Source organism: Sciurus vulgaris (genome assembly GCF_902686455.1).
Source record: "Sciurus vulgaris genome assembly, chromosome: 3".
In the NCBI taxonomy this organism is placed as follows: Eukaryota; Metazoa; Chordata; class Mammalia; order Rodentia; family Sciuridae; genus Sciurus; species Sciurus vulgaris.
The window spans coordinates 181,944,076-181,959,026 of record NC_136463.1 but is presented as its reverse complement, the minus strand read 5'-3'; the positions used below and the strand labels follow the sequence as shown (position 1 = coordinate 181,959,026).

Sequence of the window (14,951 nt, the reverse complement as noted above, 5' to 3'; positions counted from 1 at the left end):
GAGAATGAGACAAGAAGAAAATGTGCAAATCTTACATCTGAAAAAAAAGGCTTATGTCCAAAATGTATAATAAACTCTCAAAATTCAGGAGGTTTTCAAGACGGCAAATAGAGGAGGTCACTTTCCTGGCCGCTCTGTGGAGTGAAACCAAGAAGACAGGCAACTTCTCAGCAAGGTGGGTAAACAAAAAAAAAGTCAGGGGGACTTTACCAGAATTTAAAACTGGACATTCAAAGAAGATCAGGGACTCGGGAGGTTGGATATAATAAAATATGGAAGAAATCCCCAGAGGCACAGCCACTGCAGCTAGGCCAGAAGCACCAGCCAGAGTGGTCCCTCCGTAAGCAGAGTTGGGGGATAAGGGAATTAAAGGAACTGCATTTTGGGGAGGCCCAAGGCGTGTCTGGGTATGGAAAGTTTAGAGATCAAGGATACTACCCCGCAAACCTGAAAGACACACTGCGCAATATCCAAGTGTGGAGAAAGAAGCCACCATCTCTTCAGGAGGCACACAGAGGACAAAGGAAGGAACCATTCTGCAGCTGTGGCATGGGCACCGGCAGCTGAAGAAGCCAATTTCTGGCAAACCCAAGTTTGGCCTGGAATACGGGTCCAGTAAACACACACTGCACAACACAGAGTGTGCTTAAGTGACCAGAAGAAAATCAAACGTGGAGAGAGGTTTACACAGGGTACAACTGGTCATGGAAACCCACCCAGCTCTACTCCTCTCTCTCCAATTCCTCTGCTTGCAGGACGGGCTGGGAGAGACGCACCTGACCAGGGACTCAGAAGGGCAAGGGCAGGAGAGACTGTTTGGAGACTGAACCCCAGACGAGGAAACGTGGGGTCTGAAGGTGACATAGGGGACTAAGAATTCCAGTGTGAACCAGCAAGTTCTGGGTACTGCAGGTGGGCTGATTTTAAATCTCCAGACCAAGTGGCATTCAGCAAAGAGCCTGGAGCACTCTGCCTATGGGATTACCCTCACTCCAGCAATCCAGACAGTGGAACATCACACTCCAGAAGACCCCACCTGAAACTGCTGAGAAACTGACAATCTTTTGAACTCCAATGGAAAGATTCTTCAACTTTTCATCAAGATCTTTTTTTTAATTCTTTTTTTCTATTTAATTGTGACCTTAATGTACATGGACATTTACACATATTCCTATTTTTTTTTCATCACTAGCATTTTTGAAGCCATCAGCTTTTTGTGAACTAAGATGTTTGATTAGCATATTTTAGTTTTGTCTTGTATTCTTTTAATTTTTTAAATTTGTTCTCCCACCTGTTTCCCTTGATTCTCTTTTCTTCTGCTAATAGCCAATCTCTATTGTTCTTTCACTCGTCCTTTAATTCTTTATTACTTCTCTCCTCCCTCACAACCATCACATCCCACATCACTTCTGTTCTCTCCCTGTCCACCATTTGAAATTATAAGCCCTTTTGCAAACTTGCTGTTTTATTGTAGGCAATAATTGATCATATTATTTCAGTTTATTGTGATAATTAACACTGTAGATATCACAGTAGGAACCATCTGGTTTAATTCTGTATATTGTTTGTATTGATAGTTATTATTTGTCTCCCCCTAAACAGTGAGGTGCTGAAAACCTTCAGGGTCACACACATAAATCCACAGGGTAGAAACTCTACTGCCTTGGAGCCATACTGTTAGAGGAGTAGACACACAAACAACATAAAAAAGCAAGGGAACAAACTGCCCCAAACAAACCAAAATATTCTAATAACAGAATCAATCAACACCACAGTGGAAGAAATGTCAGAGAAGGAGTTTAGAATGTGCACAGTTAAACTGATCTGCAAAGTAAAGGGCAGTGTAAGAAATGAAATTAAAGAGAAAACAGAGGAAGTGAAAGATGACTTCAATAGAGGCAGAGATTCTGGAAAACATAAACCAAGCAGAAATTCTCAAAATGAAGGAAACAAAATACCAAATTAAAAATTCAATAGAAGTCGGGCACAGCAGCACACACCTATAATTCCAGCAGGTCAGGAGGCTGAGGCAAGAGAATCAAGAGTTGGAAGTCAGCCTTAGCAAAAGTGAGGCACTAAGCAACTCAGTGAGACCCTGTCTCTAAATAAAATACAAAATAGGGCTGGGAATGTGGCTCAGTGATCGAGTGCCCCTGAGTTCAATCTCTCATACCTGCGCCCAAAAAAAATTCAACAGACAGCATCACCAACAGACTAGATCACTTAGAAGACAGAACCTTAGGCAGGCAATGAAGAAAAAATATATAACCTTGAAAGCAGAGTTGACCATGGAGAGAAGATGTTAAGAAATCATGAACAGAACTTCCAAAAACTAGGGTATATCATGAAAGGAGCAAATTTAAGATTTACTGGGATAGATGAAGGTGTGGAGGTACAAATCAAAGGAATGCACAATCTTTTCAATGAAATAATATCAGAAAAGTTTCCAACCTAAAGAATAAAATGGAAAATCAAACACAAGAGGTTTACAGGACTCCAAATGTATAAAATTACAAAAGACCCACACCAAGACACCTTATAATGAAAATGCCTAACATACAGAATAAGAATAGAATTTTAAAGGCTGAGAAAGAAAATTATCAGATTACCTTTAGGGAGAAACCAATTCAGATCTCAGTTGATTTCTCAACCTAGACCCTCTAAGGTAGGAGATCCTGGAATAACATACACCAAGCTCTGAAAGAAAATGAATGCCAACCAAGAATTCTATATCCAGCAAAGTTAAGCTTTGGATTTGAAGATGAAATAAAAACCTTCAATGATAAACAAATGCTAAAAGAATTTGAAATTAGAAAGCCTAATATTCTCAACAAAACATTCTCAACAAAATATTCCATGAAGGTGAAATGGAAAAAAAATTAAGTCAGCAAAGGGAGGGACTACAGTAATGAAAGAGTCAATCAAAGGAGAAACTAATTCAAATCAAAAACTAGAAATAAACCCAAATGACTGGGAATACAAATATATCTCAGTAATAACCTTTAATATTAATGACCTAAACTCATCAGTCAAAAGCCACAGACTGGCAGATTGGATTAAAAAGCAAGACCCAACAATCTGCTGTCTTTGAGGGACTCACCTCATTGGCAAAGACATCCACAAACTGAAGGTGAAAGGATGGGAAAAAAATATATCACTCGTATGAACCATGTAAACAAGCAGGGATTTCTATCATATCAGATAAAGTGGACTTTGAGCCAAAGTTAATCAGAAGGAACAAAGAAAGCCATTTCATACTGCTTAAGGGAATTATACATCAACAAGACATAACAATCATAAATTTTATTTCAAATGAATCCTCGATTTCAAGAATCAAATAGAGGCTAGGGTTGTGGCTCAGTGGTAGAGCACTTGCCTAGCATGTGTGAGGCACTGGGTTCAATCCTCAGCACCATATAAAGATAAATAAATAAAATAAAGGTATTGTGTCCATCTACAAAAAAAAAAAAAAAAAAAGAAGAATCAAATAGACCACAACACAATAATACTGGGTAACTTTAACACACCTCTCTCACCACTGGATAGATCCCTCAAACAAAAACTAAAGAAGCTTTAGAATTAAAAATACAATAGAAAATTTAGACTTAACAGACATATATAGAATATTTCATCCTTCAATGACTGAATACACTTTCTTCTCAGCAGCACATGGATTTTTCTCTAATACAGACCATGTTACATAAGCTATTGTATGTGTTGGCATACAATTGTAATATTACCTTAATATATTTTTAGCATCTGTAGAGTTATTTTTTTAGGGGGGAAAAAGGGTACTGGGGACTGAACTCAGGGGCACTCAACCACTGAGCCACATTCTCAGCTCTATTTGGTATTTTATTTAGAGACAGGGTCTCACTAAGTTGCTTAGCACCTCGCCTTTGCTGAGGCTGGCTCTGAACTCACAATCCTCCTGCCTTGGTCTACCAAGCCACTGGGATTACAGGTGTGCCCATCTATAGGGTCATTTTGATAATTCCCTTTCCATTGATTTTAATTTTTGTGTTCTTGCTTTTTTCTTGATTATACTTGTTTATCAAATTTTAGTTGTATTATTTCTTCTCTATTTTAGACATTTCTGCTATTATTATTTTTTCCTTCCTACTACATAATTTGAAAGTAATCTGTCATTCTAGCTTCTTTCTGATTCAAGTACTTTTAAGTTATAAATGCTCATCTGAGTACTGTTTCATACCAGAGATCCTGATATTTAAGCTTTTATTATCACTTAGTTCAAAGCACTTTTTACTTACTTTTCTTGTGCTTTCTTCCTTGACCTCTATGAAATTTATAAGCATGCCATTAATTTTGAAATAGTTGACATGTGGAGATGGGGTTCCATATTTCTTAAGGTGATTAATTTCTAATGTAATAAATCTTATAGGAAACACAGTTTGCATGATTTCAAATTTTTAAAAAAGAAATGGAAATGCTTTTATCTTGATTTTACTGATTACATACATGCCAAAACTGATCAAATTGCGTACTTCAAATATATGCATTTTATTGTACTTCAATTTTATCTCAATAAAACTATGGGGGGGAAACAAAAAATAACTCTCAAAATTCAGTAATAAGAAACATATATTACAATTAAAAATGGGCAAAAAGATCTGAACAGACATTTAACCAAAAAAAAGATACACAGAGAGTAAATAAGCTCATGAAAAGATGCTTAACATCAGTTACTAGGGAAAGGCAAATTAAAAACCAAAATCATCGTAGTATGGTGGCACATGCCAGTATTCTCAGTCATTCAGGAGACTGGGGCAGGAGAACCACAAGTTCCAGACCAGTCTTGTTAACTTATTGAGTTCCTTCTCAAAATAAAAATTTTAAAAAGGGCTGGGATGTAGCTCAGTAGTAGAGCACTTGCCTGGCATGTATGAAGCATGGGTTCAATACCTAGTACCAAAAAATAAAATTAGATATTACTATATATCTATTAGCATGTCTAAAATTAAAAACACTGACCAAACCAATAGCTGGAAAGGATATACAGGAACTACAGTTCATACATACTACTAGTGGTAGGGTAAAACAGTACAGTCACTTTTGAAAACTCTGACAGTTTCATTTAAAAGTTAAGGATACATCTACTACATGATTCAGCCATTCAACTCCTAAGTATTTAACCAAAATAATAAAAGTATGTGTCGACACTGAGACTTGTACACTATTGTACACAGCAGCCTTAATAACTAAAAACTAGGAACACCAATATTGCCATCAGTAGGTCAATGCATTAATCAAGTGATGAGAAACTATACAATGGAATATTAGCAATAAAGAGTAACAATGTACAAATATGTCACAATGAGTTCTATTATTATGTATAATTATAAAGCTCCAATAAATTTTTTTTTTTTTTTTTTTTGGCGGTGCTGGGGATAGAACCCAGGGCCTTGTGCTTGCAAGGCAAGCACTCTACAGACTGAGCTATCTCCCCAACCCTCCAATAAATTTTTTAAGAGCAACTACTGATACACTAAACAATATGAATGCACCTCAAAAAAATTACATTGAATGAAAGAAGCTTAACTACAAACTGTATGATTCCATTAATATAATAAAAAATTCTGAGAAATCAAAACTTATGTATAGAGATAAAAAGATCAGTGGCTCTCTGGGAGGGACGTTAGGGACACAGAGCTATGAGGATGCTTTGAGGGTGACAAATATATTCACAATCTCGTTTATGGTGATAGTCTCACAAGCAAATATAATCATTAAAATTTAACAAACTGCACACTTTAAATAAGTGTATCTTATAGTGTCAATACATCAGCTTTTAAAAATGGTGTTAATCCTCATAACACAAATCAAGTCCTAGCTCATTTATTAAAACTTTATCTGTTAATGTGTATTTCAGTCTTAAATTCATAATATCCTTACTTTCAAAATATGAAGAAAGACTAATTTGAGTCGTCAAAAACTCAATGAGACACAAAGAAGACAAATGTCTTAGTTGAGCAGAGATCTCTGAACAATTCAAACATTTTTTTCACTTAAAAACTTAACTGGAGGGGCTGGGGTTGTGGCTCAGTGGTAGAGCGCTTGCCTATCGTGTGAGGCACTGGATTCGATCCTCAGCACCACATATAAATAAATAAGTAAAATAAAGATTTTAAAAAATATAGTTATTAAAAAAAAACTGGAAAAAAAAGTTATGTAAATTGCTGGTAGGCTCCTCCCAAGCATAAGGCCGGCTAGCATTTCATATTCAGTCCTTTAAAGCAGATTAAAGCTAACAATGGCAGGCATCAAAATAAGCAGCAAGGAGCCACAGGGAGAGATGCTCAGGTAAACAGCAACATGCAGGCATTATCTTTGCATCTCTCAACATGCAGACAATCGCCACAACCTCCTCTCCACATCAAAGCCTCGTGGAAGACAGAAACCACCCAATTTCATCAAAGGAGGCCTCAAGGTAAAGGGGAAGGACAGAGTTCTTCAGATAGCACCTGGTCCTGCTTAGGGATACCCAAGCTCCCAAGTCTATTTGACACCAACAACTACCTTCCTTTATTGGAAGCATTTTCTCAGGAAACAGGTAACTTCCTGCTGTATCAATCTACTTCCCTACTTGCCTTTTTCTGTACGATTATAATATGTTGATGCTTCACACCCAGGGTTCAGATTACAGTCAGACACTGATTTAGGAAGGTGGCCTCCTGCGGAGATGGAAGCAAGATGGGCTTGGGAATCATATATGGCCCTGACATTGGGTCTAACTCTTGTAACCCTGTGACTTAAGTAAACACCCTGAACTTCAATGTTCTCCTAAGAGTTAAATCATCTTCCTCATTCCTCAATGGAACAATTGGTGTCAATTGACATAATGCATATGAATTGCTTCAGAAAGGGGAGGGGATCCATCAATGATAATCCTTTCCTGTAATTCAAAGACAGGTTCTGAGGACAGGGTACTTCCTCATCAGTCCTTACCCCTATGCAATTTCACCAGACATTTTTACTGTATACTGTGTCACGTAAAGGTCTTTCCCTAAGAGCTGGTATAAACACTGGCTCTTGTCGGCCACCATTAATACATCCCAGAGGCAGTCAGATTGGGAGTCAAGAAAGGTGTCCAACTTTTCAGTTGGACAGTTGATTAACTTGCCCAATTCTAGCTTGACATAACTAGTCACATAGTAGCAGCTCTGGGACAAGAAGTTCTTGCTAGGGTTGCTCTCAACCTGAAAAGTCCTTCTCAAACCGTTTTGCTTCATGTTACATGACAAAAAACACCTTGTGCAGGTCCACCACTACGCTCCATATAATAAAGGTAACAAGAATTCTTTCTGGTCAAGTCTCCACCTTCCTGACATCACCAATAATGCCCCAGACATTTGAACTTCAGAGGGAGCTATGACCACATTCCCAGTTTCATTTGTCCCTGTGCCCAATGGTATCCCATTTCCCATAGCTTCTTATCTTATTAAAATATATATATATATTAAAATAAACATTAAATATTAAATATTAAAATAAATACTAAAATTAAAAAACTTTTTAGAGGTTGAAACAAAAAGACTTTCTAAAAATTAGACTCAAGAAGGCTGGCCATACAATAATATGAGAAACCAAGGAAGGTCTGGAATAAATAAAAGCTTATAAATCTTCCTCACACAAGAAAATGTTTTGTTATACTTTTTTGAACTTAGAATATTGGCTCATCTCAGAATCATTTCAAGCCCAATATCTAAATTCAACTGGTCCTATAGGCATTCTGAGATAAGCACTATAAACCGTGGTACAAATATGATTCAAAAATGCTTAGTGGGGGCTGGGGAGATAGCTCAGTCGGTAGAGTGCTTGCCTTGCAAGCATAAGGCCCTGGGTTCGATTCCTAGCACCCCCCCCCAAAAAAAAAAAAAAATGCTTAGCAGCAATGAAACTCAGAAGGATAAACTTTCACTTGTAAATAAATCAACTACTCTAAAAAGCTTAATGCATTAAGTTGTTTCATTTGAGGGCTTTTACATTAGACTGTTAAAATTTTCAGAGGAACCCAACTCTTGGTGTCATGGGTAATTATATGCATTGGAGAAGGCACTAGGAAAAGATAAAAGAGCTTAACTCTGATTACAAAAGGGAAAGAATTATTCAACTGCAGAAAGACCAATACAAATTTGATTACAATAACCAAAGGTCTAAAATTCATGAAGTTCAAAACTTCAAAGAGGGCCATCTTTTAAGAAATGAAATTCCTGAAGACAATCTATCAACAAATATTTCTTCAGTTTCTGCTGTGGCTTGAATAAGTGCCTTTCGAAGGTCAACGTGTTAAAGGCTCAGTTCCCAGCCCATCGCAGTAGCAGGCAGTGCGGGAATCTTTAAGAGTGGGTGCCTACCGGGAGGTCTTTAGGTCACTGGGTGGGACCCTGGACCCTACCTCGGAACTCTTGTCTTTTCACTTCCCAGCCATAGGGTCAGTGGTTCTGCTCAGTCATGTGCTCCCGTATGACATGCCACCACAGGCCCAAAGCAACAGGGTCAACTCATCATGAACTGAAACCTCTAAAACTATGAGAGAAAATAAACCACTGTTCTTTATATTTTTATTATCTCAGATATTTGATATAGAAAGCTAACTAAAACAGCATCTAACAGACCTCAGCAAAATGCTACAGGGATACAGATAAGCATTCTGTACCTCATGATGCTTCTGGTCTAGCTAAAGAATACAGCATTAAATCACAAGCAAACAGGCCAAACCAGAAAAGGTACCTGGCCAAGAGGTCAAAGACCAGAGAGCTCCAACTCTGTTCTGACTCACTAGATGTCTCTCCTCTGGCAAAGCATGGGACTCTTATTATCTCACACAGAACAGAAGAGGGTTAGACCAGATGATCTCTACAGCCTCTTCCACTCTGGCTCTATGAATATAAGATCAAAAGACAAGGGAGAAAATTTGTAGGATTGTACTGATTGATACCAGGGAAAGAGCATGAAGGTAAAAATGGATATGTCTTATGTGATTCCACTTACGTGAAGTATCTAAAGTTGTCAAATCATAGCAACAGAAAGTAGAATGGTGGTTGCCAGGCACTGGGGGGGGGGGGGGGGGGATGGTGAACTGTTTGATGGGAACAAAGTTTCAATTTTGCATGAAAGTTCTAGAGATCTGTTACATAATAATATAGTTAGCACCACTAAACTAGGTTTAAAAATGGTTAAGGCTGTAAGTTTTAAATTATGTGATTTTTTTACCACAATTTTTGAAAAAGTTACAAATATTAGTGCCTTATTAGTAGTTCTTATGAAAAAGTATTTCAAATTAAATAACTCCTAAGAACCACTCTTAATTCCTAAAACTCCTTTCCTCTCAAATGAGCACATCTTACTAGTGAAACACAGAGGCTTCTCCATCAGTAATACAGCAAAGGAATTTGTCATTGAAGGATGAGAAGATGATACAAACACCAAGCAGTGGGAGAATACAAAGCAGGCTATTCAAACACAACCTAATTGTGTCATCCCCATCAGAAATTCAGCCCAAGTTCCTAAGTAAACACTTTACAGAGGCTTCTCTCTACTCTGAGGACAAAGAAAATCTCCACCTACAAGATCCACCACCATCTGGTCCTGCCCACCTCTCTGGCCCTCTCCCCCACCAGATTTCTTCCACATTCCTCCAGCTCCATATACAGAGCTATACCTTAAGTCCCTGGTCCTCGACGTGGACCCTGATATCAGAGGGTCTCTGCCCTTCTAATTGCTCTCACTGGAACGTTTCCTTTCCTGTGCAAACTGCAGTTCTCAATTGTCAAAACACTTGCCACAGCTGTAGTTTAACATTTGTGTGATTCCTTGATTATCATCTGCTGAGTTCAGGGACCATGTATACATTCACCCTCCCTATCTCCAAGGCCAAGCACAGGACCTGATACCAAGTAGCACTCAAATATTTGTTGAATAAGTTAATAAATGAATACATTCTGTAAGAAAGTAACAAAACATCTTAAGAGGTCTTCTTAAGAGTTTGTGCATCTTTACAAATGAATCTTTAATGGATCCCCAAAACAAATGAGCCTAAAATTCCTATATAAGTTTAAAAAAAGAGTGTTAGTTCATGCCTCTAAATTGCTCTGGCCCTTCTATGTCTCAAGGTAAATGTTGACCAACAAAGACTGATAAGCTAAACACACACCCAGGCACAACATAGATAAAGTTACTGGTTGCTGAGTAAATGTTGTTTTGTTATATCACAAAATAGTTGTTTCATGTTTTCAACAACATGCCTGCTTCACAGAAAACATTCAGGAACTAGCAGAGCAAAATTTCACAAGACTCCTAAGTATGAACAGTAACTAATTCTACCTAAACTACTGTGTTTCATACAAAGACTAACTATAAAAGCAAATGACCTCTAAGGAGCAAAGTCCCTGGCAGTAGTGTCATTGTTTTAGATCTCAAACAGGAAAAATGTCAGAGAGATTCTATAAAAAGAATTTGAAAGAAATAGATCCAAAATCAAGTGACCTTAGAAAATTAAATAAGGACTTCAAAGGGCCACATGGAACTATTTCCCAAACCCTAAAGTTAAGAATATAAGGAAAGAAATTATTTAGCACACCCTAACTCCCCCAGTACAATGAAACACACCTGCAATCCTGGCAACTATGCTGGCTGAAGCAGGAGGAGGATCCCAAGTTCCAGGCCAGCTTGGGCAACTTGATAAAATCCTGTCTCAAAATTTAAAAATACAATAAAAAGGGCTGGGGATATATCTCAGTACTAGGATGCCCCGGGTTCAATCTCCAGTATCAAATATATACACACACACATATATACACATATATTGTATATATGTACAATCCCATCTACACTTTAGAGCCATACCAAGTCTCAATCTACCATCATATTCCTGAAAAGCCCAATCCACACTGATTTCTCCACCCTGACCTACATATTCTGCACTTACACAAATGATATCTTGTTGCTTTCCTAATGACTGAAGGTGTGCTGTCTTATTTCTTCTAAATCCTTTCAAGTACATATAACGCTATAGGTGCTTAATACTAATCGAACTGAAATTATACAGTTTTGAATGGTGAATTTTGATATGTTAACTGCACTTGATTCTTAAATAATGTCATTCCTAAGACTGTTCACATGTCTCTGTTTTAGCTCCATCATCAACAGATTTAAGTATCGTTATCAACGATGTTCAAATAAGGTTTAGTTTCCCTACTACCAGTCGTTCAAACTCAAAGGGAGGTTTTCGGTGCCGCCGTTTCCTTTCAAGCGTAAGCCTGGGCCGTTAACACCACCTGCCCTACTTCAGTGTAGCAAATTCCACGAGAAACCTTTCGCAAACCGAGGCGGCCAGCCCCGGGAGAGCTCCTTCTGCAGAACCGAAGGCAGAAGCTCTGAGCTGCAGGACACCAACCTTAACGCCCGGCCCCCAACTGGAAAGCTACCTCCCTCAAGCAGGCTCGGCGCACGTGTGCAATTAGTCTCTACGGTCAACACCGAGCGAGCCGCCGCGGAGCGCGCCGCGGGGCCGGCGTCAAGCACCTCCGCTGGGCAGCGGCGGCTCGGGGCTCCAGAGGCGCCCAGCCCTGCGGCCGCCAGCGACGCGGGAGGTCGCGTCCACAGGTGACCCGAGCCGCGGGCAGCGTCCTCTCCGAGCAACAGGTTCCACTGGGTCTCCCACCCGGCGCACCGCCCGGCATTCCGAGGAGCACCCGCCCGGCCCCGCACGCGGAGCGGGGGGCGTGGGTGGCCGGGGGCGGCGCCGGGGCCAGGGGAAGCCGCCGGAGGCGCAGGACGCTCGCCCTGGGCCGCCGGCCCACGCGCGGGGCGAAGCGGGAGCCGCACCGGGAGGCCAGGCCCGGGTGGCCCCGGGGCGGCGTGCAGGGGGAGGGACAGGGCCTCACCGTTGCTCCCCGGAGGCCGGCGCCGCGGCGGTCCCGCAGTTGCTAAGGAGAATGCTCTTCCGGGTCACGGGCGCGCGCTCGGGAGAGCGACGGCAGCCGGGTGGAGCCAAGGGCGGCGCGCGCCGGCGAGTGCGCGGTGGACTTGGCCGGTGCTCGGCTGCAGCGGGGCGAAGGGGTGGGCGAGAGGCCGCAGCCGCTCCTCCGTCCCTGGCGGCTTCAGTGAGGGCGGTCCCGGAGACGCCTTCCTGCCCGGTAGGGCCCCCTCTTCACCGACGGGCACTGCCGCGCCCGGCCCTCGGGGCTGTGCGCCGCCCAGCAGGCTGTCACCCAGCGGGCGCTGCTTACTGATCCTTCCATTTATTGGACACCTTCTCAGGGCTGCGTGCAGTGGTGGCACTGAGGACACCGAGCTGGACAGCCCAGGTGTGGTCTCTGCCCTAGAAGGGGCAGGCTGGTGGCAGGGCGGATGAACAGTGTCCCACGGGCAGGGATGAGTGAAGGAAGCCGTGGTGCCTGCCTGGGAGAGGTCTGCCCAGACACGGGTGGGAAAACCTGTTGATAGACGTGAACCCTGTGGAAAGGGCAGGGGAGAGGGTCAGGAAAAAGGTTGGCGCGGCTTTGAAACCCACTGAAAGTTCAGTGTGGCCTGTCCAGGGAATAGCTAAGAATGGGATCTGGGAAACACCACCACTGTGTGCAAAGGAAAAGGAACTCCAAAGAGCAGCTGTGGTAGAGCAAAATTGGAACCTTATCAGTTAAAGAGCTGACCGCTGCGGTTTTGCACGCTGACCCACAGCAGCTCTGCTTACTGACACATAACCATAGAGACTTGCAGTGGCTAACGCGTACCTGTTACAGATAACCACGGTAGCAGAAGCAAGAAACAAATAATAACAGAATAATCCCCCGCTTTAGGCTTAGTGAAGTAAAAATCCCTAAGCCATATGAGCCAAGAGTCCCCTAGGTTGTTAACAAGCTTGTACCCATGTAAGGAACGTAGAATATACCCTCCAATAGAATCGCACCAACTCCCTTGCCTTTAGGTACCTAAAACTTGCCTATGTGTAAGAGTAAGAGCTCAGACTTTGGGACTTATCCCTCTGGGCCATGGCACCATTAATAAAGTGTTGCTTCCAGATCTCAGTGTCCTGACCCTCCTTTCCTACTACACAGCCAAGGGGGTGAAATAATGTCACTGAGGAGCTGGTCACCATTGTCAAATGCTGTGGGAATCAAATAACCAGTGGTGATCATAGAAAAATCTAAATTTAGGAAATCAATGTCAAAGCAGAAGATGGCTTGAATCTGTATGGTGAAGGAGTCCATTGCCATATATTCTCCATAAGAAAAAAGTACATTAAATTGTGCCTGGATTTCTTAATGTTTTAAAAAGCACTGCTATAGTATAAGCAAATTTCAGGATTCCCCTACTAAATCACATGAGCTCTTTGAAGATGAAAAATGTGTAATGTTGCATGTACAGTGGCTGCCACACACATAGGCCTTAGCCAGTGTGCATTTAAAGAATAAACCCAAGGATCCTTTGATTTTTAACATTCTCACAGATCCTTCCAGAGCCAAACTCTGTGTAGGTAGAACTTGTCTATTCAAACAGGAGAAGATGAAAGAAGCCTGGCAGGGTAGGAGGCAAATGGTGGGAGGGGCCATTGGGGACAGGAATGGGAAGACCCAGAAGAGGAAGAGAACAAAAGATTGAAAGGATGAAATCTGTATTAGACATGGAAAGCGAAGTCAAATAAACCAGAAATAGAAGCAGAAGTAGTAGAACAAGGGCAAGAGCAAAGGATTTGATAAATAGGTGTGCCACTTCAAAGCTCAACAGGCTGATCTCATTTTGACATCTGGCAGAGAGTATGATGCCAGCCAGTGTAAAGGCTGCAGGCCTGGGCTGGACCTACCCCTGAGCCCTCCAGTTCAATGAGCCCAGCTTCCTCATGTGGGCTAAAGGAGGACCACAGCATAGTCAGGAGTGAACCTGGGGTGTTTAAGTCAACCTTTTCATTGCTGTTACTGAAAGACCTGACCAGACAACTTAGAGAAAAAGTTCATCTTAGCTCACAATTTCAGAGGTTTGGTCCACGGTCAACTGACTCCATAGTTCCGGACCCAGCTGAAGCAGAACATCATGGCAGGGCATGGCAGAGGGAAGCAGCTCAGGACATGGAAATCGGGAAGAAAAGAGTGAGCTCCACTCACCAAGGACAAAAGATTTACCCCCAAAGGCACCCCCCCCCCCCCGTGACCTACCTGCCTCCAGTTACCACCCCAGTTAATCCATATCAGTCTCATTATTTAATCATTCACCTCTGAATATTCTTGTATTGTCTCACACATGAGCTTTTGGGGGACACACATATCTAAACTGTTACCTGGGGTAAGAGGATTGCCCTGTAAGACTACTTCTAGTCCATAACTTCAGTATATTTCCATTAAAACAAATATTACAATAAACTCACCCAAAAGATTTAAAAATAATGTTTTTCTCTGAGAAACTGTAAATCTATCCACAATGAATTTGATCAGTTATCTGTGGAAGTAAACCAAGAAATTCAAAATGTATGACTGAAGAATCTAGAAACACACAAAATATCAGTCAAGGCTTAGTCCATTCAGACTGCTATAACAGAATACCATAGACTGAATGGCTTATGAGCAACAGACATCCGACAGCCTGGATTCAACGTCTGGCATGGGCCTACTTCCTTGTTCATAGATGGCTATCTGCTTTCTGTGTCCTCATGTGACAGTAGAGTCTCTTTTATAAGGGGACTAATCCCATTTATGAGATCTTCGTTCTCAGGACCTAAAAACCTACCAAAGATCCCACCTCCTGGTACCATTACATTAAGGAGATAGGATTTCAGCATAGGAATTTGGGGGGACACAAGCATTTGGTCTATAGCAGGGACCCAGATGTAATGCCAGCAAGTCTTAAGACCAGAAAGTAGTTACAATAGGTAAATGGAAGCTTAATCAATTGTTTTGTGAACAAAAGGGAAAAAGTCAGTTCATGATATAGAAAAG

The 14,951-nt window shown here is 41.4% G+C and overlaps 1 protein-coding gene across 6 annotated transcripts in view; it reads right to left on the bottom strand.

Moving 5' to 3' along the window:
• Positions 1-13,021, bottom strand: part of DIS3L2 (DIS3 like 3'-5' exoribonuclease 2) — a 362,072-nt gene extending 349,051 nt beyond the window's left edge. Inside the window, exon 1 of one of the 6 annotated variants that reach the window (XM_079134845.1) lies at positions 11,907-13,021. The gene's annotated coding sequence lies outside the window, so the exon portion shown is untranslated. The other 5 variants (XM_079134846.1, XM_079134843.1, XM_079134848.1 and 2 more) reach the window with 5 other exon arrangements.
• Positions 13,022-14,951: the final 1,930 nt, after the last annotated feature.